This window comes from Cyprinodon variegatus, unplaced genomic scaffold, assembly GCF_000732505.1.
Source record: "Cyprinodon variegatus isolate N-32 unplaced genomic scaffold, C_variegatus-1.0 Scaffold622, whole genome shotgun sequence".
In the NCBI taxonomy this organism is placed as follows: domain Eukaryota; kingdom Metazoa; phylum Chordata; class Actinopteri; order Cyprinodontiformes; family Cyprinodontidae; genus Cyprinodon; species Cyprinodon variegatus.
Genome location: NW_015151075.1, coordinates 227,786 through 232,683, shown reverse-complemented (window position 1 = coordinate 232,683; position 4,898 = coordinate 227,786).

Genomic DNA, 4,898 nt, shown 5'->3' with positions numbered 1-4,898 from the left:
GCCACCACTATAGGGCCAGCTGGCAGTGAGCACTGGAGAGCAGAAAAGCTTGTCCTTTAAAACAGAACATACAAAAACAAATAGCCTCTCTGTGGCACTCATAAGTCATAAATAAAGCCTAGTCTCTGCTAGTTCCATATAAATGAAATATCCATTCTTGTCTCTCATTCTACAAAGAGATGCGCAGTGCTGTGACTGTAGCTCATTGTGTAATTCCTCTGTGGGACGTTACCTGTTAGGACTGAAACTGAAGGCAATAAAATCAATAAAATCTATAAACAATGGTTAAGTACAAATTCATGTATGTATCATGTGATTAACCCTTCAAGCCCAGAGGGTTTTTTTTCTCAGTTGCCACCTAAAAATAAATATCTGATTAAATCAAATGTTGGTCCGAGGTTATAAAGTGGAGATGAACTTTAAAAATATCTTTGGATGACACAAAGTCATTAAAGAATAGTTTTCAAGCAGAACCACTTTTGTTAATGTCACAATATCTGATTCAAAGGTGATCAAATAAAGAAAAAATAATCTTTTTTTTTTTGCCTTGCATCATTTCTTCACATCTAAACGCTTCAAAACACAATGAAAACTCGCTTAAAAATGTTGTTGAAACCTCAGACTGTATAGATCCAAATCTTGACTACAACTGCAGCTAATTTTATTCCACGAAGGTTTTCGGGGGACAGTGTGCCAGGTAGACCTGGGATTTTGGCACAGTTATGCCAAAGGTTGCCAAAATTGTGTCAAATGTTTTTTTTTTTTTTCCTTGTTAGAAAGTAATCTAGTCATATAAAAGTGCTGATTTCCGTGGCATCACAACTTTTGCATATGACAAAGGTTTTTTTTCAATTTCATAGGTTCTGATTACAGCTGGATAAATGATTACCTATTGCTACCCAAAACAATGCAGTTGTAAGCCGGAAATGGTGTTAATAAGTGGGGCGACTGTGGCGTTGGTTGTGGGAGTGTGTCCTGAAATCGAAGGATTGGTGGATCAAGCCTCAGCTCTGGCTTTCAGTGTCGTAAGACACTTCACCTGCATTGTCTACTGACGGTCAGAGGGCCCGGTGGCGCCAATGTACAGCAGCCTCGCTTCTGTGGCTACAATGTACGGTAGCTTGCCACCATCAGTGTGAATGGGTGAATGACTGGATGTAGTGTAAAACGCTTTGGTCATGTGTCCTGACTTGAAAAAGCACTATAAAGCACAGGCCATTAAAATGTTATAACATTTTTAGACCATCCATAATACCAAACAGGTGTAACCTGTTTATGAAGTCAGAATCCTGCACTTGTACTGATATGAGCAGTTTTATTTAAAACACATTCATGTAAGATTCTCTCATTGCACATGTTTATTGGTTGCAGCTTTAATTCTATGAGTGCATGTTTCCTTTCCCCTGCGTGTGTGGTTTGCTTTTTATGGGCATAGAGAGTCTATCCTAGTCGCGTATGGACCTTTTTTCTGTGTGCTTTTATCACTTTGGTGGCGTTAACCCACCAGACAAAGAATTGTCCCTTTATACATTTGTATACTCTATGAAGCTGACAGCAGGGGTGGGGGTAAACTCTCTGATTCTCCAAGTAAAGCCGAGTTATTCATGACTTACTGCAGTTGACATATAAGGTAAAGATTCTGCAAATAAAAAGTAGGCAAATGAGTCACTCCTAAATGGGGTTCGTTATGAGCCACTGTTCATATTTGTCCTCCTCAAAATCTGACCACAAGACCAAAAAAAAAAACTCCTCTATTTCGGTATCACTAACCCTTAGAATTTTCTCAAAAGCCTCTTGAATGGATAATTTTTGCCTCTGTGCCATCATGACTAAAGCTGTTTTAAAAAAAAAAACTACACAGCACTGAACAAATCAACAAGCTGTGGGTGTCTGCTAGATGTGTAATGCGCTCTGCACAAAACAGTTCTGCTCAGATATTCTATAGTATGATTTTCACAGAATTTACGTCACCAGGACACATCACAGATTTGTTATACATTGTTGGCAAACCTTGAGTCTCTACTTCCGAATGATACCAGCCATGGGGGATTGGGACAGAGCATGTCTGTGCATGATGCATTTTTATGGGAGAGTCAGAAATGTATGATAGTCATTGAAAAAGCATCTCCTTTGTCTAAAGTGCTGCCACACTAAAACAAGATATGAAAAAACACTATTGGGGACACCCTCAGAGGCTCATACCGGTACTGGTAAGCCCAGCCTTAACAGATTAACACAAACAGCATAGAGCAGAATGTCTATAAGCTGTTTAGTCTACTTAGTTTTGTGAATACAAATAGTGGTCCTACTTATTTCTAAATAGAGGGTAGAACTTCAGTTGTTGTCTGCTCCTTTGTGAGAGAGAAAGTCCGATGCCTCAGGTAATAAGAGATGATCAGAGCAGGCAGAGTGCACATGAATACATTTCCACCTGCCATTTAATTTCTCTAATTCACACTTGATTGATGTGGATGTGCTGAGTCACAATGATGGAGCCCATTCTGCAAGTGGGAGAGCACAAGAAATAACACATCTCTGTGCTCTGCTACACTCTGCATGACATGCACATTTGGGTAGGGTGGACCAGAGCCCGATTTAAGGAAACCAAGATAAAAGTTAAAGTTTTTTACACACTCACACATGATAACAACATAATGACACCAATTAACCTAAAAGTCATGTTTTTGGACTGCTGGAGGAAACCAGTACCCATGAGAACCCACACATGCAAGGGGAGAAACTAACTCCATGCAGAAAGACCCCGAACACAGGACCTCCTTGCTACAACCTGAGTCACCGTGAAGCTCATTATCTTACTGATCTAATTTATTGTCAAATTTATAAATGCTGTCATACAAAAAACTTTTGTTAGTGATGCTGTTATCTAAATGTTTTGGTATTTTTTTATCAGCCAAAAAAAACAACAACACACAAGTAAATTACTGTATAGTCCTGTGCCTAAGTTGTTATGCTGGTCTATACCATAATAATTGTCATTGTTAATGTTCATGTGTAATTAAAGACAGATGTTTAAGAGAACGACCCCTAAAGCCTCTTTCCCTCTGAAAATACCAGGTTAACTTGGGTTTTTCAAACATGGGTCAACCAGCTAACAATCACCATTAAGCTCCTTCCCATTGGCAAAAAAAGCTGAGTCTCACCCCTCGCTGGGAAGCTGCACTGCCTCTGTCCCCCTGCTGCTGTGTGTCTGGTGAAACCATCATGCAGGGTTAGCATTTAACCTGTCACCAGTGCCACATAAAATAAGGAAAGTAAACAATGGAAAGCAATATGTGAGGAAGCAAGACCATACTCACTGTGCTTTACTGTTTCGCTATTTTATCTGTCCGAATTCTGGAGCACATGAATAAGAGTTTGTAGAGAGACAATCACAAAATAAAGATGTAAAGTTAGTTATAGTTAGGCCTGTCAGATACATACATTTATTATGTGAATTATATTATTGGAACATACCTTATTGCTTCTAAGCCTGTCCCTCCCTGGATCCCTTCCCTAATATGTGTTTGTTTGTTAAATTAAAAGGCTGGATTTTCTGCTGCTGTGAACTCTGGGAATTATTGAATGCTCTAAGAAAAAAAAAGTTTGATATAACACCTGTTGTTCGGTAAAGTATGTTGTGCTTGATGGCTTCCATTAATTACTCAGGATTTGATCTTATGTTTCCCACATTGAAGGTAAGGAAACCACTATACCAACGAGAGACTTAATGTGATGATATAATTGTTTTATAAATCTGTAATCTGTATAATCTACACATATGACCATATTGGCTTTTCCTGTTCAGGTTCAGGTGAAAAGTTTATTTGAGAAAAATAAGTCTCTTTCTAACTTACAATGTTTTCGGTAAAGAGAATTGGTTCTGGAATCTTGAATTTAGGCATTTAATCAATCCACTTTTCTTGTGGAATCAATGAAACTGTGGTCTACCTTGGTCTCTTAAAGAAAACTAAAGACCTGCATTTAGCCTGATAACTTACACCTCGCTTGAGGAAGCTGTACCTGTGGGGCCTGGCTTGGTGTCTGTGGAATGGATGAAGCATTCCTTACTATAGGTCAAGTCTTTCTTTTTTAATCTTGGGATTCCTGTGTTCAGCTTTTAAGAAATGCCTTGCTCTGGGTCGGTCCTTGCTTTGCACTTTGTGGTTTAAATATAGAGTTTACTGTGTTTGCAGTCAGCGGTGCACTGATACTTTCAAGCTTAAATAAAACATTATTCACAGCGAGTTTTCTTCAGGCTCATGTCCACAAGTTAGGTGTGTTCTAAATACTTAGGTGGGATCACGATTTATGCTTCTTCCTAATTTGCAGTTTATAGTGACATAAGCACTGGCCATGATGCAGAAGCACATAGCTTTACCACATATTCTCTTAAAAGGTGCTTCATAAAGTACAGTAATAGAATTTGAAGTATACATATACAAATAGACTTACATAATACTCAGAAAGACTGCAATAACTTAAGTTTGCAACAGTACGTAACCCCGTGGGGCAGCTCTGCAGTAAATACTATAAGGTAGTAGTTAAAACATAAGAGATAATGGAGATATTACCTATACAATATGAAAATACCAAATTCAACTTTTTTGGAGTTTTGACACTATATCCAACAATGTATATTTAAGAGCTTTGATCTAAGGACAACCAGCTGATTGCATCGACTCATTGACTCGTCAGGAACCCCTTACACTAAGCCTTCATATGGCAACAAGGAAAACTCCCTTTCAACGGAAAGAATCCTCCAGCAGAAGTGGGCTAGGTGTAAGCAGCAAGAGTGTCAAAAGTACACACATTTGTTTCTTAAGTAGAAGTATAGATACTGCAGTTTAAAAACATTCTGGTAAAAGTTGAAGTATCAACTTGACCTCTTTACTCAAGTA